Source organism: Meleagris gallopavo, chromosome 13, assembly GCF_905368555.1.
Source record: "Meleagris gallopavo chromosome 13, MGAL_WU_HG_1.1, whole genome shotgun sequence".
Lineage (NCBI taxonomy): Eukaryota > Metazoa > Chordata > Aves > Galliformes > Phasianidae > Meleagris > Meleagris gallopavo.
Genome location: NC_139416.1, coordinates 14,361,179 through 14,385,016, shown reverse-complemented (window position 1 = coordinate 14,385,016; position 23,838 = coordinate 14,361,179). Strand labels below are relative to the sequence as shown.

The 23,838-nt window shown below is 40.2% G+C and overlaps 1 long non-coding RNA gene across 6 annotated transcripts in view; it reads left to right on the top strand.

Annotated features, from left to right (window-relative positions):
* The window catches only part of LOC109369823 (uncharacterized), a 340,039-nt gene that overhangs the window by 106,982 nt on the left and 209,219 nt on the right, over positions 1-23,838 (top strand). For 4 of the 6 annotated variants that reach the window (XR_014886106.1, XR_014886109.1, XR_014886105.1 and 1 more), the window contains 2 exons: positions 4,598-4,743; positions 14,909-15,016. This is a non-coding gene — a long non-coding RNA (uncharacterized LOC109369823). The remainder of the gene's footprint in view (positions 1-4,597; positions 4,744-14,908; positions 15,017-23,838) is intronic. The other 2 variants (XR_014886107.1, XR_014886110.1) reach the window with 1 other exon arrangement.

The window sequence follows — 23,838 nt, the reverse complement described above, 5'->3', positions numbered from 1 at the left end:
AAATGCTTTAGTGACTTGGCCAACTCAGCTGGGACTGAAACCCTTTTGGACTTAAAAGAATATCCTTCCTTGCTAAGTACAGACTGCTGGTTATGTTCCCTGTAGACCTGGCAATGACTGTGGCCTTCATCTGCTACCCTGTACTTGGTTCACTCATCCTGGAAGAGACCTGACCCAAAAACCTTTCCACAGAGATGGCTGTACTGCACAAACCATGTCAGCTAGAAAAAGTGCTTTCTTCATCTTCTTTGAGGCTACCAGAGAAAATAACCTTCAGCATATTGCTGAGAGGTTTTATAGCATTGCTGTCAGTACATGTATGACAAGGATTTTTGCAAACCTTGGCAAAGGAATTGTAGCTTCTATATCTACCTATAAATGTGCCCTGGTTCACTTGGACCACAAACAACTTGGTTTTGATACTTAGCCTCCGCTCTGTCCACCTGTATACAGAAGCACTGAAGTAACATCCTTGCTAGCCATCTGGCACAAGCTGTGTCTGATGTGGCTTACAGTTGGCAGAACATATCTGTATTTTTTTGCTGAAATTTTTGTTCTTGTTGTTTTGTTTTGTTATTTCAAGTCCCTGGTCTTGGAGAAGCAGATCTCTAAATAGTTCAGCTCTTTCATTAGCCAACGGCACCGCTCCATGCTACGCATCAACAAGGCTGAAGAACAAGGCTGTCTTTAAGTGAAGAAGCCCTGCCTTTTCCTCCCTGCATTCATACAAGTTAAACACGACTTCTTGTTTCTGTCATTCATCCTATTAAGCAAAGTCCAGACTGCCAAGTGAAACCTCGTTTGCCAATTTCCAGGGATGGCAAGCATATATATCTGAATCATAAACCCTGAAGGAAGGGCCTTATCTGATGTGGTACACCAGGCCTAATGGGGCTGGTCTATGCAGCTGCATCACCTTGGGTAAAAACTTCATCAGAGCCTCTTATAAATAGCATGCCTGATGTTACATGCATTGTGCCGAAGGACACAGGTGTTTATATTTACAGACCTAGTACTTAACTCCTTTAAGTGATTCTTTGGTGGTGGGATCTAATTGAGCAATACTCTAAACTTGTTTAATTCAGTTTGAAATTCCAGCTCTGCAGGAGGATTTTGGATCAAATGCAGTTTGACTAGTTATCGTCAGCCTTCCCTCTAGGATGGGATGCATTGTGTTGATGATCTAAGAGCAAGAGTGCAAGTGAAGAAAGGCTGTCTTCACTTGTAGCCATTACTGCTGAACATGTTGTTCTGATGTTTTACCCACAAAGCCCTAAGTGTCCTTATAAATGTAAAATTTCCTTCTTTTTCCTTGAGCAGATGGAAGACTTAGATGGAAATGAATAAAAACATAATTTGCCAGAGCCCTCAATTAATCATAATCAAGTTTGTGCATGTTATGCTCTACAAGGGTAGCAACAATGAAACACAGGGAGAAAAGGATGCTTTCCTCAGGCAATTCTGAAGACATAAAAGCAATAAAGGAGCATACTTCAAAATAATGTGGAGATATATGACTGCACTAAATAAAAATGCTTCTTTAACGTACTGTAAAAATAAAGATGTTTAGTTAGATTTATCATTCTTGTTATAAATGCAAATTCTTCCCCTGGACTGCACCATTGGCTCTGAAATCACCCAAGGGATGGTTAAGGCCCACTATTTTCTGTAATTACTCTAACGTTGTTTAATTTGTTAAAGAGCTAACTAGATTGTTCATTCTTTTTACTCCAAGGTACTGTATGGTACACCTTGTTCCTGCTTATACAGACATTTTTCTTAAGCACTACATTTGAGCCATTTTTTATTTGATATAGTGAGAAGAACTTGGACTTGTACAAGGCTTTTGACGTGGTTCTGCACCACATTCTTATCTATAAACTGGAGAAATATGGATTTGAAGGCTGGACTATCCACTGGATAAAGAGTTGGTTGGATGGTTGTAGCCAGAGGGTTATGGTCAGTGGCTCTATGTCCAAGTGGAGGCCAGTGACAAGTGTCTATCAGGGTTACATCTTGTGGACTGGTGTTTAACATCTTTGTCAATGACCTAAACAGTGGAATTGGGTATACCTTCAGCAAGTTTGCTGATGACACCAACCTGAGTGGTACTGTTGGCATACAGGGTGGTGAGGTCCTGGAACAGGTTGTCCAGAAGGTATGGATTCTCCATCCCTGGGGACATTCAGAACAAGTTGGATGGGGACCGTGAGGTCCCTTCCAATCTAAGACTTTCTATGAATCTATAATATGTGTCTAAGAATGGTTTGCTCATTAGTTTGCATGAATTGCCTTCAAATCTGTGAAAATGCATTTTTAAATTAGCTTTGCATAGAGCAATACATGTTAACTGAAAGCAGCCCCGCTCCCCAAGTTCTCCTCTGGTTGACTTTGGAACATTCAAAACCAGTGACATTCATTTCTCCAGCCTCATTCAACCATTGCAACGAGCAAATGAAACAATTGTTTTATTTGTAAGAGGAGATTATCCCTTGAAGGCAGACAGAAGGATACTGCCTACAGAACCCTATTTGCAGGCACAAAGAGCGCTTAGTCAATTTTTGGCAGTAATACTGAGCCTATTAGTTTTGGATATGAGTTCGCTGATGTTCAGTGCTGTAGATTTCCAGTTAGTTCATGAAGAGCCTTTAAAATTACACACAGAGCTTCATTAATCGCCTCAGAAAAGAAGCAACAAATATCAGGCCCTCAAAGTGTCTCTGCACAGAATAGCCATTGATTTCAGTGAATATTCCTCAGTGGAAGACTGGTCCTACCTCCTGGGAAGGCAATTACAGCTTTCCCGTTAGTTACAGCAGTATGAGAGCTTTTGCAGGATCAGGTCCTCTTAGCTGCTGTCTTTCTGTCTGTCTATTTGTCTATCTACCTGCATTATCTAAATATGTGTTTTATATGCATAAACCATAACTAAATTTGTTAAAAGTGTAAATCAAAATGGAGACCATCACAAGATAGCAAAGATGGGATCTTACAAAAGAACAAAAGCTAAACATAGCTTTGGGGTCCTGAAGTTGTGGGTTTTTTTGGTCCTTTCTCTTTCTATCAGAGGACTGTTTGAATATTTGTTCTACACCAAACTATCCATAAGAGAATTTCCTGTGTCTTCCTTGCAAACTGCACAGCCCCATGTGATCCATGATCACAACAAATTGATTTATTTAAATAAAAGTAATGATCTTCTTTCCTTTAGCCAAGCCCAAAGGCAAAATCCCATGTAACCCTGATCAGCAAATTGATATACTTATCTTCTTTTGCCCTCCTTTCTCAAACCCAAACAATACCACCCTGATCCCCAAGTAATAAGAAAATGATTTATGCAAACAAAAATAATTATCTTTCTTTGCTCTCCCCCCTCTAACTGTATAATCTCAGCAGCTCCTTGTTTAACAAATTGATTTATTCAAATTAAACAAATGGTGATCTTCTTTTGACCTCTGTGGAGCACCTCGGTGGCAGAATCCTATCATCATCACCACCTTGCCCACACAGTTAGAGGAACATATTTTGAAATATAGCAGCATTCCTAACTAATCTTGATACTTTGTGGTACGCTTAATCAAAGTTCATAGAAGCTTTGCTCCTATGCCATGAAAATAGGTCGTATCTCCCCTCCTCTGTATTATTGTAGGGCAAGGAAAGAAAGTTATTCATCCAGTTCCATAAGAGGAATTTGACAGGGGGTGACTCTATGCAGTGTGTCTGCAGACATCTCTCCCACTTAGCTACCCAGAAGTGCCTGTCCAGACAGAGCTTTTAAACTGCTGGCAAACTCAGTGCTCAAATACGTGCAATGCTCCCTCACCTAAAACTCTGACAGAGCCATCTAGTGCCAGCCAGATGGTGACAAACATCAGCAGCAGCTGACAGACGAGATCATAAACTCAAAGGACTCCATCCATTAGGTTTTAAGGGTCTGTCAAACCACAAGTTGTATTGTAAGGAAGCACAACTTTTCCAGGGAGAAAGAGAGGCAGAGTCTTGCTTTAAGAACTGTTAACTCAATCTTTTTGGGAAAAAACTCAATGTGTCCAAACATCCAAATGTTTGGAAAACATTCTATGGAAGGCGCATAAGTACACAAACGCATGTATATGTTTATGCATTTGTGTACTTTTACTGTGATAGTTTTATTTAAGATTGTATTTTCTGTGCTGTCCAACCAGTATCTCTGTTTTGTGTAGCTGCTACTTAAATAGCCATTTTGGCATTACACAGAATTACATAATCACATGTGCTATAAGCAGAAGTGCAAATAGTCCCACTTAGCACCTAATCATGTGATATCTGTTGTGAAATGATGGTGAAAGAGCCAATAGATATGGCTGTTACTTTGCTGTTAGCTCTGATTCTTCGGAGGCGAGTACGGACTGCAGCTGGAATTTAGCATAGATGGAAGAGGGATTAAGTGATAGTGGGAGCCTGAGTGTGTTGTATATAGAAACATTCTTCCCTCAACCAGTTTCTGTGGTGTATATACTCTGAATAGGACACTGCTGTTAACCAGTCCTCCAGATTTTGTAATATTCTGGGGGTTTTTTTGCAGTTCATTCACACTAAGTGTCTGCTTTGGTTTCAGACTCACTTGTGTCCTCCTCCAGAAGAAGTGCCATGTCCAAATGTCCAGAAGTGACATGACACAAATGGTAGCACAAAGCTTTACTGCTCCATTCAATAAGTGATTCTCCGTGGATAGACTGTGACTCCCGAAGGTTGCAGAGAGAGGTAAGAATGATCATACAGCACCGGAAGTGTTTCATTCCAAAGCCAGCAGGTTTTCACTCTCTCTAATCCTTCACCTTCAAGGTCTGACACTCTTTGTGATCCTCTTAAAATGTATGGGAGAACCAATAAGAATGATTAATGTTATTGTGAAATCATTTCCTTTTTTTTTTTTTTCTTTCCCCCCAGTAATTTTAAGTCAGTTTTATAATGTTGGACATTGAACTGGGAATCACTGTGTCAAAAGCTTGGTCATGTCCATTTACATGTGAACTCTTCATAGGGAATTCAACTGAAATGGAAGAACCTTGCAAAAACTGAACAAGAATTTGCAAAGCAGGATTACAGGCACTTCTGAAGCTTTTCAAATCTCACACTTGTCTCCTTCTAGTTTGAATATATTTTTTTGTTCTCCTGAAAGTCAAATAATTGAGGTTTTTCCATCTGATCCTTTGAATATATGGTCTGAAAATATCCTTGTGTATCTGCTTCAAAAAATTCAATTTCATAGAGCTTTAGGCTCTGATCCTCATCGTGCATTACCTTTACCGCTGACTTACAGGAATGGAATTGATATGAAACTTAGACTATGGTACTATGCAAAAATGTTACCATAGGAAAAAAAATATTAAAATTCTGAAAGATTGTGGCAGCCTTTTAAAAAATTTGGCTCTCTCTGTTGTCTTGCCAGAGAGGTAAGTATTTCTCCTGTAGATGGGCTGGAATTAGTGGGACATGAAATAATGTCAATGGTAATGGTAAGAGGATTAAACTGCAGTTCTGCTGTTATTGAACGGTTTGCAGAGACCATATTAAACAGCCACATCAGTCCGCAGGTCAGCCCTGCAGTTCCACTAAGCAAACACAGATGCAGAGTTCCCTTTCATGGTCATCATTTCATGCCTTTGACATCCCTAGACTGTCGGGACTCAGTGGTGTATTTACAGCCTGAACCTTAAAGATTCCTTTTTTTTGAATCCTTAGCGGATACCAACAATTAAATCAGTAGTAACGAGAAAAAGGGGGGACACTTGGATAGACTTCAGTGCAATACAAACAAACAAGGGAAAAAATAAGCTGCTAGAACATTCCCTGATGGGGAACTTTGGGGACTTTTTTTCAGTTGCTGACAAAAATTCTCTTTCAGAATCTAGTCAGTTTTAAATCTCTTTTCTTTTGGGCTGATATCTGCATTTTGCCAAAGCTGATCCTGAAGTTGCAATGGTTTGGATTTCACAAGGCTAGGGCAGTTCAGCTCATGTCAGCACTGCCAGGCCTTTGTGCTTGTTCAAAGCTTGTGTGAGTCCCCTGGGACTACAAATAGGCCAGAAGAGATTGAGGGAGCAGTCTGTCTTACAGTATTCCTTTCCTTTTCCATTTCAACAGAAACTTTGGCAGTTCTTTAACATTTTCCTTAGTTTTTTTGTTTGTCTGAAACCAGGAGTCAGAAATGAACCAAAAAAATAAAGCAATTAATATATATGTAAGCACATACATTTGTGTAGGAAGGACAGAATGGGACAGATTTTTGTTTTGTCTGAATGGTTTTACATGGCTTAGTCCTGCAGTTTTCAAGTAATGATAGAAATATGACTAAGCTGAGTGTTAGGGTAGTCCTACAGAATGTAAAGGTTATTGACAAAGAGTTCTTATAGAAAAGAGAAAATAAATCAGCTGATGAATTACAGAGCCTTTGGTCAATAATTGTTTAATATGACACAAATTTTAAGTGAAATTTACAGCATGCAAGCACTCCACAGGTAGCCACTTCTTCCTATGAGATGAAATAAACATGCAACCAGAGAGTGTAGCAGTGAATTACATTCAACCTCAGAAATGCTTTAGTATGTCTTCAAGAGCTGCTGCCTGCTTCAGTGATGGATTATAACTTAGCATGGGATCCCATAGGCATGGTAAGGTATTTATGTAGTCTTATGATTGCTCAGACACTTGGAACAAATGTATAGCTGGTGCTGACAGAAATCAGAGTATTACTATCTCCCACTTTATTTCATTTATTTGTATTTAGCAAGTGCTGGATTGCAGAAGCCACCAAGCTCAACTGCAGCTGGAATATGGTTTCCAGAGCTTTTTTACAGTAGCTCTTATTCACAATGGGTAGTGGTATATCACTCCATATGTATTTCCATTGATGTCAGGGGGTCCATTAGCAGAAAGAGGTGCCATTCTGTGTGGCTGAGTATCTATCAGTTTGGTCCCATGTTTGAAAAGCTTGTGTACTGTTCTGTTTGTAAATGTACGGACAGTTTGAAAAAAGCCCTATGCCTGATCCTTACCAAAAGGCTAATAACACTGCAAAATGTTGATGAGGTTGGTAGGGTGCAGGTTTTGCAATATTTCATTGCTTTGCAGGAAACAATTCTATATGCTCTTTATTTAGTATTGGACAGATCTGTTTTCCATGTGCTATTTTGAGCTCTGTACTTAAACTGATCCAAAATTCAAAGAGAAAAGAAAAAGCTGAGATTCACTTCAGCAGCAAACAATGTCAGGTGATGTTGATTTAAAGAAAACATTAATCAATCCAGATTTGCCTGGAACTGGGCCCAGGTTCACTCAACAGGTTGGTGAACCTTAGCAAATCTTTCAGTGAATCTGTTCTGTGTTTTGAGTTTGTAACACGATCGGAAATCATCTGAGTTTCATGAGGTTTTGTTCTGCACATTTTGGAACACTGGTGGGAGGTGAATCTAGGGAAACACAGAGATGCTACATTTTGCATGATGTGACAAGGTGAACTGTATTTCACTCTTCTTGACCCTCCTTGATACCAAGTTGAAGAACGGTGTTGATGCTGTCAGCTTAGTATTAAAAGAGGGGACTATCACTATCTCTCAGTATTCCTGTGTCTACAGTGGTCTTAGATTCAGAGCCAAGATAAAGTCTTCAAATTGTACTCTAAATGACAGTATAGTTAATTGTGTACTGTTATTTTTTCCCCTTGTTTGGAGTAAATGCCAGAATTTTTCCTGCGTAGACAGATTCTGGAGTTGTGAGGAAGGTGTTAGGTCTTTTGATGTATGCTGGTCTGAAGAAGTTATGTAGTGCTAGAAAAGATTAGGATTTTATTGAGAGCCTGTGGATAAACAACTTATGCTTTAACTCTGTTCTGCTTTCATCTGAATTCATAAATAGGTGTACCTGGCCTCCACAGCTGAGTGTGAAATATTTTAAGTCCATCTACACCCATCAGGTCAAATATATGATAAGATGACATTTTCTATTAATTCTAAAATTAATTTGTTAGTTTTAAAAATTTAGTCTGAACTGGAGCCCAGAGCAATAGAGATGTGAGACACTCAACACAAAAACCAAAACCTAGCTCTTCAGTGCATGCCAATTTTTTCATTCTGATTTAGAGTGAGCATCAGAATCATTTTTCTGGAGCTGGGATTTTAGAGAGAAAGGCTAGTAGGAGGAGCTATGAACTTTTTGGCACTGATTTGTTGTCTCATACTTGAGATAGATCTGTAGGTCAGTATTATGAGAGACGGCCTAGAGAAAGGAGGAGGACACTGCATGGAGGGTGGGTCCGTGAGTGTAGCCTACTGGCCTAGCATGTATACAAGGTCAAACTGGCTAATTTAATGGTCTTTTCTGACCTGAGAAATCTCTTAAGAGGGAAAAATCAAAGTCTGCAAAGGTAATAATTAAGAAAAAATGTAACAGGCTGCAGTGTCCTTCAGTGCCCCTGTGGTTCTTCCCCTCCTAACCCATCATATGGACAGTGATTCAGCCACAAATTGACTTGGTCTGTCAGTCAACTTAGAAGTACAGCAGGAAGGAAAAACAGTTTGCCAATAATATTCAAGCTGAAGCTGACATCTTTATTTTCCTCTAGAAGAGTTGTGTTTGCACCCGCTTGTATCACGGCATTTTTCCACTAAGGTTGTCTCACTTATTTAACTTGACACACAGAGCACCCCTCAGAGGTCTTTGAGATTCAAACCAGCATTGGAAGTGACAGCCCAGATAACGTGAGTAATCAAGTTGGACCTTGTGGGACTGCACTGACTACTTTTTAATTGATAATTCCAAGTTCCTATAATAAATTTATTTCTTAATTATATTCACCATGTCATACATGGTAGCTAATGATTACCACTAGTTTAAGTTTGCAGCCTAGAAGACGTGTTCCCCCCCCCCAGTATTTAATCACAATTTTCCTTCCAAATTAAGATTTTCTGACAGAGAAAACAGACGAAAGCTGCACATTAAATCCAATTCCTCCCAAATAAATGAAGGTAAATTTTAGGTACTAAATTAGATAAGTGATTTTAATTAGCTAATCATTTCATGAAGATCATAAAGCATTTAAATAACACTGAAGTTATGTATATTTAAGCAGTTTTATGGAGAATTAAAGTCTTAAGTGGTAAATTTAAAATGTAAATACAGAAGTCAATGGTGGAATGTTAATTGCTTTTCCTGAGTTTCTCACATGGCCTGAGATGTTACAAGAGGAATTAGGAATTACAGTCATAGTAATAATGTGGCCAATCCAAAGCTTATTAAAGTCCTTGGATTCTTTCCATGAAGTTTAGCAGCCATTGCCTCAAAACAACAAATGCCTTTACATGTCTGACTTACAGCGCTGTTAAAGTTTCTTCTGTATTATAATTGTATATGTGATGTCAATATTCTTAAATAACCATACATTTCTAGTGTAAGCTTCCTTTTAGAAGCCAAGAAATTTTAGTTGACTTGAAGAACTTACCTGATACTCTTTGAAAAACACATTTTGGCAGTAACAGCCATTTACACCATCAGATCAGTTCACATCAGAAGAAAAACTTATATACTAGGAGAAGCTGATGTGTTCGGTCAACAAAGCTCAGCAACAGACCGGGTTATTATTAGTATGAATTCTCATGTGCCTGTCATTAACTCAGTGAAGCTTTACGTTGGTTTTGATTTAAATAGTTAATATTGAAACTTAATTTTACAGTTTAGTTGCTCATAATGTTGGAGAACTAATAGGTTAAAATCAGGAAAGTAAGGCTGAAAAATCATGATATACGTCTTTATAGAAATTCCTTGTTGCAAAATAGAAATGGGTTTTATATCCCATTGGATGAAGGAGTACAGGAAGGGGACCTCAGCAGAAGGTTTCCTTGCTTTCCTGCAACTATTTCATCTTCCAGGAGAAAAGAAAGAATCATAGAATTATATAGAACAGCCTGGGTTGAAAAGGACCTCTGAGATCACTAGTTTCAACTCTATATGTCCACATCTCCCCCTCCTGCCTTCATGCAAACTTCTGCTCCACGTAGATGTAGGAATTCCCTTAGAGGCAACTGCTCCACCAGCAGTCAAAAAGAAGTGGTATTGCTGTAATCTGTGTCTTCCTGTGATTGAACTTCTCTTATTGCTACGTGCAAGGAACAGGCATGCCAAGGGCCCAGTACCCAGTTTAAAACATGAGCTGTCTTCCAGTGGTGAACTGGGGCCATGCCTGCACTTGAAGGCTGGGGACGAGATTGCTGGGCAGGTCAGTGAGGCTGTGCTGGTCAGAAACCACCCTGCAGTGCTGCAGAAAGGCTACGTGAGAGGAGAAGCCAGTGTGAACCTTGTCAGTTCATCAAAGCACCCAACATCCCCATTACACACCATCCAGTGCATGTGGCCTGGACTATTCTGTGCCTCTGTTTCTTCAGCTGTTGAATGAGGATGTTATTATGCTCTTGTCTTGGATGCTGAGAGGGTTAATTAATTATGTTTATGAAACCCTTTGAGATTCTCAGATGAAAGGTGTCTTTAGAATTGTTAGGTGTTATTATAAGAAAAAAGAATGATTTTATTGCTTCATGTTAATGGTTAACATCTGCACCACAAAACCTGCTTGATCACATAAAGATTCTACTAAGCATTTAATCCTAATTTGCAGGCTGATGCATATTCATTTTATTTAGAAGATTAATTTAGTCATCAAAGGTTAATCTGCCTCGGGTTTGTAATTAGGCAGAGCAGTGACTTTGTGTCTCTGGGCTCACCCAGGCTGGGCTTTCTGAGCAGGGCTGTGACTGGCACCAGTTTTCACTCCTAGCAAGCACTCAGAGAAGGCTTAATTTTTGGACAGTCAGTGGTGCTTGGAGAGAGCTCTGAGCAGTTCTGAGATTGAAAATTAAAAGAGGAGTATGGGCAGATGAAACAGCCCACTTTGTGAACTTCTGAATGCTTGTTTAATTCTCTGGTATGTTTATTCCAATAAATGTCAGAGGACTACACGAGGTTTTTGTAAAAATAATTAACAGATCTCACACTGCTTTGCTCTAGGAGTCCTTCCTCTCTTTCAGTGTTGCTGATTAGCAGCATGTAGAAGGTTGGAGATGAAAGATTGTGGGGTTTTCCGTTTGAAATCTCAAGCTTTAACTTAGCTGATGTTAGGAGGCATTGTTAGAGGTTATACAACATGACATGTAACTGCTTGTCCCTCAGACAATTAAGTCTTTTGTGCTCAAGGTTGACTTCTTTAATGAAAAGTCACTTAAGAAAATGTGGTCCTTGTGGAGAATAAAAACAGTGTTTCCTTTGCAGGTACACCAGAAGGCATCTGTAATTACTGTTTATAAAGCAGGCTGTTACTTAAGTTGGAAGAATTATTAGTGGCACCACGGTGTCTTTTGAAGTAAGGAGGAATGGTTGCTTCTTTGTCATGTCCTCACCTTCCCTCTGTTGCAGAGCAGAGTGATATAAGAGGGTGTGCACCATGCTCTGCCCTGCTGTAGAGATGTCATGAGATAGAGAGGCCCTGCCGTGAGCACAGACTGGGTGCTGGGGGCTGTGACAGCACTGCTCATCCTTGCTATGCTGACAGACTGTGGCAATGGGTCCTTGGTCAACCTAAGGGTCTGGCTCACTGTGGGCAGGATGCAGGAGTTTCAGTCTGGTAGGTAGGAGTGGGAAAGTGCAGGTGAAAACTTTGCGAATTGAAAATTTGTCTTAGAAGCAGTGTCCTACCCGATGTCAGGTCCATACGCACTGGAAAATAATAAAATATATATAAATGAAAATTGTAATACTAGAATTTAGGAAGTTGGCCAAACTGTTTACATTTCAGCACAGCTTGGCTTTGGTTGGGTTTGGAATCCAAATTCCACGAGGTTGCTGCCTGTTTCACTAGCACAGATCTCACATCACTACTATGATTTGCCAGTTTTCCCCTCCTCTGTGTGGTGCAGAGCCTCAGGAGCATCCAAGAAGGGATTTTGGAGACCATAAACAGTTCTTAATTGAGAACAGCCCCAAATCAAGTTAAGTGCCAACCTGACTATCAAAATATAAATTAAACTCTTTTATTACAGCATTGTATTTTAATTATTATGAGAACAAGTCGCCTAACATTATGAAGCTTTTAACATAGCAGTTATTTTCTTGAGAGCCGATAGGTTGATTTTGAGTGAATCATTACAGCTATGGCTTCTTTCCTGGTTTCTGATGATCTCAGATTGCTTGAGTTGCTTCATCTCATGCCTGTTATCATCAAATGCAGATTTCCTATTTTCAGTTCAAAATGCTGGAGAGGTTTTCTTGGAACTCTGAAGGGCATAAAAACTGTTTTGGATTGATGATTTGCAAAGGTAGGACCTGTTGCTGGCTGACCTTTACTTGTCACGTTGCTCTTTACAACGAACATAGCCAGCCATGCAGTGAGAATGCAGGGTTGCCACTCAGTACCATAACTAGCAAAAAAAAGAGTCAAGAATACAAGCCATTCTAAGCAGATACTGAAAAACAATGTTAGTTACTGTTATATAGTTCAAGCCTGTCCCTTCTAGCCAAAAGTCTGGATTTGGAATTAAACACACATTTCCAAAGATTTCAGATTGCTTCTGCTAACCGTCTTAGTCATCTCATCAGCCTGAGCCTGCAATGTCTTCACTTGCATCTTAATCTTGAGCTGATCTGTATGAACGGTGGGTAGGTACCTCTAGAATGTGGATCTCAAGCTTCAGCTGTCATCCCTGCTTCTAGATCATTGACTTCAGTGAGATTCCAGAGGAGCAAGATTGGCCACAAGAGGATGTGAACTGTCAAGGAGACAAACCTCGTCCTCATCCATTTGAGTTGTTTGTGGTAAAGAATACCCCAAATATTTAGCAAGTTATGTAATTTGAGAGGCAATGCAGGATTTTTTTTTCTCCCTACCTTTCAATTTTCTTTATTTAATAAAGGAAAAACTTGCTAAAGGCCCATTGTGCTTATGACAGGGAAAAAAATATCTGCCAGAATCTCTGTTATTACTCAGGCCTATATATGTTCTTGTTGCTCTTGTATTTGTAATAGCAAAAGGTGACTACTCTTAAGAAAATTATGTGTTTGCAGAATAATGCCCTCTTCCCTGCACCTTGCAAACTCAGACTCAGCACACTGGATAGAAGTTCACGAGGGTATAAATTAGTAAAGTTAATGCAGTAGTGCTCATAGCATGAATACGGAAGGACTGAACCTGTTGGGCACTGCAGCACATAAAGGCAGCCAAACTGATTGCTGGCGTCAACAGGCAACAAAGATCTTGCCCCTTCCTATTTTGACTGCAGGGAGCTTCAGTGAGTCAGGCTTGGGTGGAAGGGGAGATCATCCACCCAGATTGCCAGCTCAAGCTTGCCACTGCTTTATCTTGTGTTGTTAGGCAATGTGTTCTGCTTCTGGAAGACCTCAGGGTTAAAATCTTAAAGCAAAAGTGGAGAACATCACAATTATATGTTTATGGCCAACCAACTGCTACCTATTGAAATCATGTGTACTTGGATAGTATACATGCCCTGATAGACTCTCACCCCCGTACATTAGCAGAGGTGTTTTACTCTTGATTCCTTAAAAAGTACAAACAGCACTCATGAGCAGTGCTGAAGATGGGAATATTGTGGCTGCAGTCACTGGAGCCATTCATACGTGTGCATACAATGGCAAGTTCCCAGTGGATATCTAAAAGTACACGTTTTTCTACCATTCATTGAATTTGCATTGTACTGTCCAGAAAAGTCAACATTTTAAGGCTTCTAGAGCATTCTTAGTCTTCATCCCTTGTGCTTGACAACTGTGAGGCAGATTCTTGTTGACCTGGATCATCTGGGCTGTAGGTCCCTGGCAGCAATATTGCTCTCTCAGGTGAGTTCCAAGACTCCTTGCTGGTATCTTCAAAGGATGAGAAACCAGCACCTCCTTTGGCTGGCAAGGTTTTTGTGCAACTGATTGCTTCTGTTTTCCAGCAGAAAGGTCTGTGTCTTCTGCCTTTGCCCTTGCCTAAGGGTGAATTGTCTTTATTACAGCTACCCTGTGGGCACAGGAAGTGATATTATATAAGAAATCATTTTGCAACCCTATTTCTACTAATCATTGCCACTCCTACCGTAATAAGAGACAGATGCAATATACACGATTCATGTTTCCATTATTTTTCTGCATGTGTTTTCCATTTAATTACAGTATATGAATTTCAGCTCTCATTTTTTCCTTTCTCACATTCAAAGTTGAATTTGATATCTGTGATTTATAGATAGGTCTGTGAGAAATTGTTTGAAGCACTTTACACTCTTCAATCTGAGTCTCTGCAAATCTCTTAAGTGCTCTGAATATTTTCCAGTTTCGTTTGTAATGCAATAGTATCTGGGATGCTATTGTAGTAGGATCTGCACAAGAAAGAAGAGAAGCTTCATCATATAAAGCACTTTGCTTAACAACAGTAACAATGCCAAAAAAAAAAATAATAATAACTGTTTTCAGAGAACTCTTTTCACCATTCTATCTCAAAACAAATCCCAAAGGAGTTTGTAGAGGAGGGACAGAGGTGAACTATTATCAGATGGCCCGGGTACTGCCAACAGAGGAGTGAAATACCCAGTTCTGAAACAGGAACTAGGTTTTTGTGTCTGACCTACTCAGTGGGAAGCATGCCTCAAAATAATTTATGTTTAAATAGCTTATGGTGTGCTATTTGTTGGATTCTTTCTTTACCAATTGTATCACCACGTTTGAATTGAGCATGTTATAAAACTTGAGAAAGTAAATTTCAGGTCAAGTTTGACATGGAAGAGGCCAGCTAAAGCAGAGAATTGTAATAGTTTCTTTACTACAGGCTTGCTTGTACAGTATTTTAAATTGAACTGTTGGAAATCTTAATTCTTCCTCCTCTTCTCCTTTCAAGACAGAAAAATCCAGAGTAAGAGCACTGGTTTGGTGGACAGGTTTTGAATTTACACTGACATCCTGAAGGCAGAATTGGGTGAAGCAGTACTGCTGTAGCTCTCCCCAGGTAACTCAACCCTTACATTTTTTGAGTGCAGTATCTGATTGTAATGATTTCTGCAGATCCATACACTGCATAAAGGACACATTCTTTAAAGCTATGTGAATACTCACTTTGGTTGCACAACTGCCCACAGAGGTTGTGAAGGCTTGATATACTGTATTGAGTAAATAACCATAAATAAAACAGGCTATTAAAAATCTTTAAATGTGCATTATGCCATTAAACTATACTGTTCGGAAGGAGCTGTAGTGTTTGAAAAAAACTGTACGTTTTTAACAACTGTCCAAATGCATATTGGCACATACTTTAAGATGTACACAAACCTTTCTCTATGGTAACTCTTGGGCCACAAAAGCTTTGTTCAGCATTCTTTGAGTATAGTATTTTTAATAGTTTAATCACCACAAGGAGACAGGAGGCAGCTAATCATAGGGAGAAATACTGATTTCAAGGAGCAAGAACATGACAGTGTCTTTGAATCTAATGATTAGGACTTGTAAAGTTACTTGCAACTTACTACACCCACAACCTTTAGTAGCAAATGGCAAAATATGGTAAGAGATGTAAGAAATCTGTGATTTGTGGACATAAATTTCTAGATCATATAGGCTTTTAATACCTGGTTGTTCAAGCAGATGAATAAACACACTTATTTTTGCTGACTACTCGCATAAGTCAGTTCTGACTGGAATTTATTTGCACTAAAACTATTATCACTGTTTATTTTTATTTTTATTTTTTGTTACTATATATGTCATCTATGATCTGTAGGTATTTTGGGTTTCTGGGTTGCCTAGATTCTGAATATTGAAAGTATTCAGTGTCCTCCAGGAGTACCAGAATCTGTGGTCTTCTTCTGGCTTCAGTGTTTAATATGGATATAGTTTGTTACTTGAAAGACAAAATTTCTTCAGATAAGAAACTTCAGAGCAAAGACCTTGCTTTCCTGCTGGCCTGTGATGTTATCAAGCAGTAGTCCTTGTTAGTAAGTATTAATGTTCAAACATGATCAGGCTGGTGAAATATCTCTCTGGCTGCAGAGGAGATCTGGCAGAGCCTCCCTCTGCCTGCTTTTGGATCATTTTGTAGATCCCATTTACACCAGCCAATTTACCTCTGAGTAGGGTGAGCATTTATGCATGGGGTCATCTGCTTCTCCCACTGCTGCTGGGGCATATGAGACATCATCTCAGACTGAAATCTGACATCTTTCAGTTGTAAAGAGCTGGAACCTAGTTCTCTGAATCTGTGTCAGCTGAAAGGTTGCTCTGAATTTCGCCAGCTTGTTTTATGGCATACTAGAGAGCTCCTGTGTTAAGAAGACTTGTCTTAAGCAATCCTCTTAGTGTTCCTGTGAGAGGAGGTTATATTTTAAATACAGTAAGTCAGTCTGTCATCTGTCTCTCATGGGCAACTTGATCAGGCCCCATGGGGCAAAGTTAATAGAGTCTTGCAATATCTAAGATGCTCCTTTACAAGCAGCACCATTCACTTTTGGGTTGTGCTACCCATTTGCTAATTCCTGTCTCCTTGCAAAACTTCTCTGGCACTCTGATTTCTGTTTGACTTGTTAGGAGTGAACACAGCCCTGCGTTTTTGGACAGTTGTCAATTTAACCAATTAAAAGAACGTCTTTGGATAGTTATCAGAAGCTGGAGCTGAAAACATGTTTGCAATTGCTGATGACATAGCTGTTTCTATTTGCTGCTCTCTCTTTTAATTCCAGAAAGTGATATTTTTTTTGGCAGTAGATATGAGAAAATATGTCACTGTGTATAATTACAAAATGCTGTTCATTTCTGTCTTGTAACTGTGGGGGGTTAGTTGGTACAATACATTTGGTTCATTCTTGGCTCACTCAGCTGCATGACATACACTTAAGTATATTATTAATTATCATGTTAATATTCATTACCATGTTAATATCCATGGTATTGCATAATTCTACATACCTCTAAAATGATGTCCAAGTGCGTATGCAAGCATGAAAAACACTGTGATCTCCTAGGAGTTTCTATTAAGACTTAACTAAAATCACATTGCATATCTTTTCTAGGAGACCTGTTTGTTCGTGGGTTTTTTTAAAGGCTTTAACCCCACCATGGTTCTTGCTATGAAACAAGATTCCTCCCTGTGAACGGGCTCTGCACAGAGCTGCTTCAAATGGTCCTTGTGCTTTCAGCCAGATTCTAAATACAACTCTGCAGCACTCGCTTGACTTTAATTTCCTAGATTGCATCTGCCACCTCATCAGAGCAATTGGACTGTTGAGCACTGAAGAAACTGTATAATATTTCTGGTGGCTTGTATTTTTCACTTGATATGTACGAAATATGTGAATAATGGCTCTATAAGGATCTGTGAATTTTTCAGTAGATAGCAAATGGTTTTGCAAGAGGAAATTCTACTAGAAACTGCATCTCGCAAACAGCAAATTTTTAGGGTAAGTGCTGAGCCTCGATTTAAATGCCCACTGCCCAGAGATTTAAGAGAAAATCCTTGATATATGGGCAGCGTAACGTTGCAAAGATTTCAGGTTCAACCTCCTGTGAGCTCTGACTGTCCTCACCTGAAACCACAGAAAACGATGGCAATGTTGCATTATTTTTGAATTTCTATCAGACTTCTAATGTGTGTATCCCTATGGAAGTGAAGGCACATATCACCTCCCACCCAACTCAAAGCTGTGCTTTTGCAAAGGCACATTTGATTTGGAGGGAGGGCACCTCCTGCACTTTGCAAACTATTGGCTTTTTTTTTCCCCCCTGCAATTTCAGGCAAGTTTTAAAAGGTTTCAGTGATATTCATTGTCCATTTTTATTTCTCTTATTGTAGAGAACACAATGCTAAGGGAAGGGAGAGGTGTGGCTCATCTTTGTGCCCATCTTGGTGGGCTGAACTGGGTGATGCCATGGGACTTGGCTGGGGTCATGACACCAAACAGTTTATTGTAGGGTAAGGAATAGCTCACTGCCAAAGACGTATGTAGAGCAGTATATTTCAAAGTAAGTTTTGCTCTACAATCCTCTCAAAACATTAATGTAAATGAATTGTACAGGTTTAGCTCTGTTGTCATTGACATTGTCTTGGTTCTAAGTGGCAGCACAGCCCTTCCCACACCCCCTGAGCCACATGGGGGGTACATGGGTACTCCTGTCCTCCACAATTATATGCAGTGGTCCCTGAATTACCTCTGGATAGACTGGCTTCATATGTAGCACGGCTGTGTCAGTGCATTCAGAAGCAGAGCTGGTAAAGCAGGGACACTGCAGTCCGACAGGGCTCTGCTGCTGGCTGTCCCAGTACAGCTGGTAGAGATCTGTGTCTTCAGAGATTGCTTTTTGTTTCTGCAGAATGTGCATTTTTTCTGTGCTTCAGCTCCCCTTGCTGGGCTAGGATTCATTGGCACTATGTCTGTGAACAGCAGGAGCAATTCTGAGTGTAGATGAAGCCTATCAAGCATTTGTGTGTTGCCTAACCAGTGAGCTCTGCCCTTCTAAAAGAAATCAACATGGTGCTATAATAATAATAACAATAACAACAACAATAACAATAACAATAATAATAATAATAATAATGTTACTTGGTCCACAGGTTGTGTTCACAAGCCACAAGGCTTATTTTAGCTTGGCAGACCAACTTGAACACAGCCATTTAGAAGTGTGAAATCTAAATTAAGATATTGATAATATCATCCCAGGATGGATATTTCTTTTTAACCAAAATTAGCATTTTATCTGAAAATAGTAATGGAAAGAAAACTGCTTGCTTCACCAAGGTATATCAGAGACACACACAACTGCATTTAGATGTGATGATAGAATAATTGTTTTCCATCAAGCAAACCAAAGAAGAATCCATAATAAAATTTTACAAGTTAGCTGCCACTAAGAATAAACTCAAGAGCACTATATGAAATGAATTGGGTGTTTTAACTGAATCTTCTCTCAGGACAATAACTCTAATGTAGAGCCAGGGTCTGAGGAGGTCACCTGCAGAAAGCCCTCCTGGGGCACTTCAGAGGAGAAAGGAAATATTCTCCTCCCTGTCAGGTTCACTTCATGTCCTAATATGTCTGAGGATGTGCACTGAAAACATAATACACAGTCACCATTATGAGGGCTTAGATAACAAGAGTCATTAAGAAATCTCTGAGGGTAACAAACTTAACCCTGTATGAACTTAAGGATCATATCCCGAAGAGTAAGTCACATTGATTGTAATTGCGACTGAGCTAAAATGTCACTTACCATTAGAATCAAGGTGTTGGTTTTTTTTAGAATTACAGAATTTCTTTAAGAATATGTGAAAATTCATAGTGGGCATCTACCAAACATAATCTGTAGTGATCTTTTCAGTGCAGTGAGAAGACCTGGATTTCCTGCTAGTGAAGCATTGGCCGTATCTTAAGATTCTGTGTGCGCATGAGTGAGGTGCAGTAATTCAGTGCAGGATCACAAATTAAAATACTGACTGAGAAATCTCTGCGCTTGTCGTCACAAGTAGGTTCGTAACTCCACGGCTTCTGTTCAGGCCCTTGGGCTACAGCAGGGTGGGTGGCAGCTCCCTGCAAGCACAGTGTGTTTGGTCTTCCATGGACGTGCACTGTTCCCAATTAGGAACGGTCACAGATCTCAGTGCATCCTCACAGCTGGGAGTGCAGGCCCCATTTTAGCCCCTCTGTATGAAACATGGAGACCTCTTTAGCTCCCCTTGCCCAAATCCCTGCTCTCCATCCTACCACCATATATTCAAGCCTTGAGTCTCATCTTGTGCATGTTTTTATTGCTCATTTTAACTAGGATGCCATCAGTTTGAACAATTACAAATTGCAGTGATGTTAAAAGATCCGGGCAGCCCTTGCCAGAAGTCAGCAAGGCCAGGAATTAGCACATTCTTTGCTCTGCAGTCATGCAGGGGCTGTTCTCTTGGTTTCTCTGCCCCATGCTTGGCAGGAGGAAACCAGCCTGCCAAAGAGCTGTTAGCATTTGCCTTCCTTGAACTCCTACAAGTTGCTCACATTGGTGAAGGAGCTTGGCTAAGCATAGAGTTTTCAATATATCGTGTTTACTTAAGGGGGTTTAGGTACTAACAGAAAACATTGTGTAGATACAGACTAACTACAAGGACTGTGGATCATTTTTATTACTCTGGCTGTGCTTCTAACTCAGTTCAATTCAGTAAGGCTTTTTGGCTTGATAAACTATGAAAGTCTTTCGTGTAAAAAAAAAAAAGAAAAGGAAAATCCCTTGGGGATTTTTCAAGATCAAGAATGATGGAAGGAGCCTTCTTCACAGCAGATTCAGTCCTTTGTGGCCACTGTCAGCAGCGCCCATCTCTGCATCTCTGAAGTGGTGTCAGGGTGCTGCTCACAACAAAGCCATTGCCTTTCCCCTGGGACCAGGCAGAACTTTCCTCTCATGAGATTTTATTTCTTGGAAACACTTTTCGTTTCCTGGTGATCGAAGGAAGTGGTTTCATGGCTTTTCTTTTTTCTTCTCTTTTCTCTTGGTTTGGCCACTAGATGCAATTACATTCACTTGTTAGCATGGCTCAAGCTGCAGTAGCTAACTGAAGGCTTTGAGCAGCACAGTGTCTCTGGGATGCTAATAGACACATACTCTCCAGGGGAGGCAAAATCTGAGTCCCTGTAAGGTGGGAATCCCTGCCTTTGTGGTCTTGTGATGAAACAGACTCAGCCTAATTCTTCACTCTGTACAATAAATCAGGAGTGATTTCCTTGGAATAAAAAGAGATTGCAAAGAGATAAAAACAGTGACAAGTGAATTACTGCCCATCTCTGTATGGAACACACAGCTGGTTAAATCCCCTCATTGCTCAGGTGGTGCTGAATGTCATGCAAGGAAGCGATCGTTCAGTCTGTGCTGTGCAGGATAGAGTCAGGATGTGAATGTGCTGGGGGTGCAGCTGTTTCTCCCTCAGTATCACCATGCTTTTACTCACCTTTACTTCCGAAGTATTTGTTCACCTTTCTCCGTTTGTAACTCAGTTCTATACCTACACACATTTGCAACTGAGATTCAAACAAGACAATTTTGTGCTCACAAAGGGAGAAGTACTTTACAGCTCTACCTGTTGTCTGTGTAAGTGTATTGATGCTTGACATGCTCGCAGGAATTCCTTTCTCTCTGTGCCTCCAGTTCTCTTTGTCAGTAAGAAACAGCACATGCATAGTTCTAAGTGCTGAAAAGCAAATATTGACGTGATAAATTAGCTTCCTCCCCCAGTATTCTAAATATGGCTCTACTTTGAAATTAAGTGCACTACAGAATATTCAGTTGCAGCACATTGCTGGCATACAGTTTTTAAATTGTTAGTGTTTGGCAGCCCTTGGTTTTTAAATTCCTACTGATCACAAGTAGCTGGCACTAATCAGCTCCAAGAGAGTTATGGTACTGTGTACCCTCTTAAATGGCTGGAGTGCAGATAGACATCTAAAACTCCCATTTATAATAGCCACATGCCAGAAACACTTTACTCTGAGCAGGGTTTTTATTTTACTTTTTACATTTCTCACATTTTACATCTGGTTCAACAGTTCTGAAGGAAACTACATCTGATGTGATAGCAGGAGATCTATATCACACATCTCAAAACCTGCCAGAAATGCAATTTAAATATAGTTTTGGACAGAGTAAAAAAGTCTTATTGATATCAGATGTCTGGGCAGTGAGAAGTTGAGCTGTGTCTCTTCTTGATTTGCTTTAACAGAAGGAAATCATAAGGTGAAGTCGTGGTTCTAGTAAAACCTCTGAAGGCTTTGCCATTAGTTTTAGCCATCAGTGTTCACCTTGCAGCCATGAAGTTCAAGCAAAGCTGGACAGTCTGATTGGTGAAGGCAAACCCAGTATGGGTAACTACAACCTCAACTGTGCTGCAGACGACAGAGGGAGATCTTTTCCAGCTTGGATTCACCAGAAGTTTAGGCCAGGAAAGCTGCTTCTGCTGTCTCACTTGATTCTAGTCTGTTTTCATGGTGCAGCCATAGAAATATCTGGAGTTTCAGATAATCTGACTTAAGTCAGAAGGAGTTTTATGCCTTGTTCATCTGTGAGTGCATGTACCAGCGGAGCTGAGCTGAACTTTGTGGAGCCATTCCTCCATAATGGACTGAAAGGAGTGATCTGCCCAAATTAGCACCTCCCAGGGCTGGAGCCCAAAGGTCTGTCTGCACATCACCTGCCAGTGGCAGCAGGTTTGGGCTTGGAAATAAGAAAGCCTCTGCTTTCAAGAGTTATATTTTTAAGAATGCCAATACTTGGGGTTTGATGAAAATCAGACCCTGCTGAGCCAGGTCTGAAAGCTGCAAGCAGTGCCTGTCAGGCAAAGGCTGAGGAACACAACCTTGGGGGCCCATGATAAGCCAAAGCACATGTGAAAGCACCCAGCTGGATTTTATGCCAGCTGGGTAAGAAATGTCCCTGCACAGAGTCAGTGACAAAGACCTACTTTATTACTGCTGCCATAATTATTACTCTTTTATACTCCTGAGCCTTAGTGAAGGAACCAGGCCCCAGTGAGATGGGCTCTGTGAGCAGATGCAGTTCGGCTCTTGTTGTGAAGCACACTGCAATGTTGCCTCATTACTTCTGCACCAAACGAAATCAAAAGCTGTCTCAGAATTCAGTGGGAGCTGAGGGCAGGCGAAGGCTCACAGGGAACACTCACTGTGCTGTCAGGATCAGGCCCATAATGTGTAACTCCATCCTCAAAAACTCATTTCCTTTGAAGCTCAGTTGAGTGTTACTATGACACATCAGCATGTTGCACCACACAGAGTATATCAAATTTGATGTCCTTTTTTTTTCCTTCCTTTTTCCCTGGGAACCTGTAAATATCCTCTGGTAGCAAAACCAGAGAGGAATAAATTCTCTTCGATGTATTTACAAATGTGAGAAGCTTTTCAAGTTGTATTTGCAATTCTCTTTCTTGCAATGACCTCTATTTTCATAATCCTTCATGGAATATCATGGTTTAAAGAGCTTTCTCTTCCTGCTGTTTTTGTTAAAAGGTTTTTGGTGTGATATTTGGAAAGTCAAATTCTGCATTTAAATGTTGTGTTTTCACAGATATAAATGAAAGAGGCCATATTTATCTTTTTTTCCTTCTTTTCCCCTTTTCTGGGAACATCAAGCAATTCCACTCTTCTCCATATATTGTTAACTAAACCATGAGAGCATACAGTAGTTTTAATAGTTAGGCAATTGTGATTGCACCTAGCTCGTAATTGCTCCTACAATTTATTTCCTCACGTATCTCCCAAAAGGTAAGCATTAGTTTGGCCTGTACAGGCATGTGTTAATGGCAAGAAAATCATCTGACAGCATGGCAGCAAGGAAAATAGCTTAAGTCACTGGAAGTCTTTCATGTCATGGAACTTGCAAAGACTCTGGGCGCTTTATTTTTTGCTCACGTGTGTTTAAAATATGGATTTGCATCCAAAAAATATATTGAGAGAGAGAGCTAGGAAGGTGTGGTTGTGTGATCTCACACAGGAGAAGACAGTAATGGCACTCAAAGGTATTGATGTACAAATAATCATGGGCCCCATGCTTTGCTGTACATTCGATTGGCAGAAACGCCTGCAGACCTATGGAAAAAGGCAAACAGATAAAGAGTGCCATGTCAGGGGATGGATGCTGAGGTTCACTTGTGTCCACATGCAATCTCACTGGTTTAATTAATTTACTATGTGGAGGATAGTGCTAGAGTCAGAGCGACCCACAGGGTCACGCTTGGCTCCTGTTAAAGCAAGGCTTTGCCAGGCACTGTAGCTCTGGCACAGTAGGCCGGAGGAATGGGCC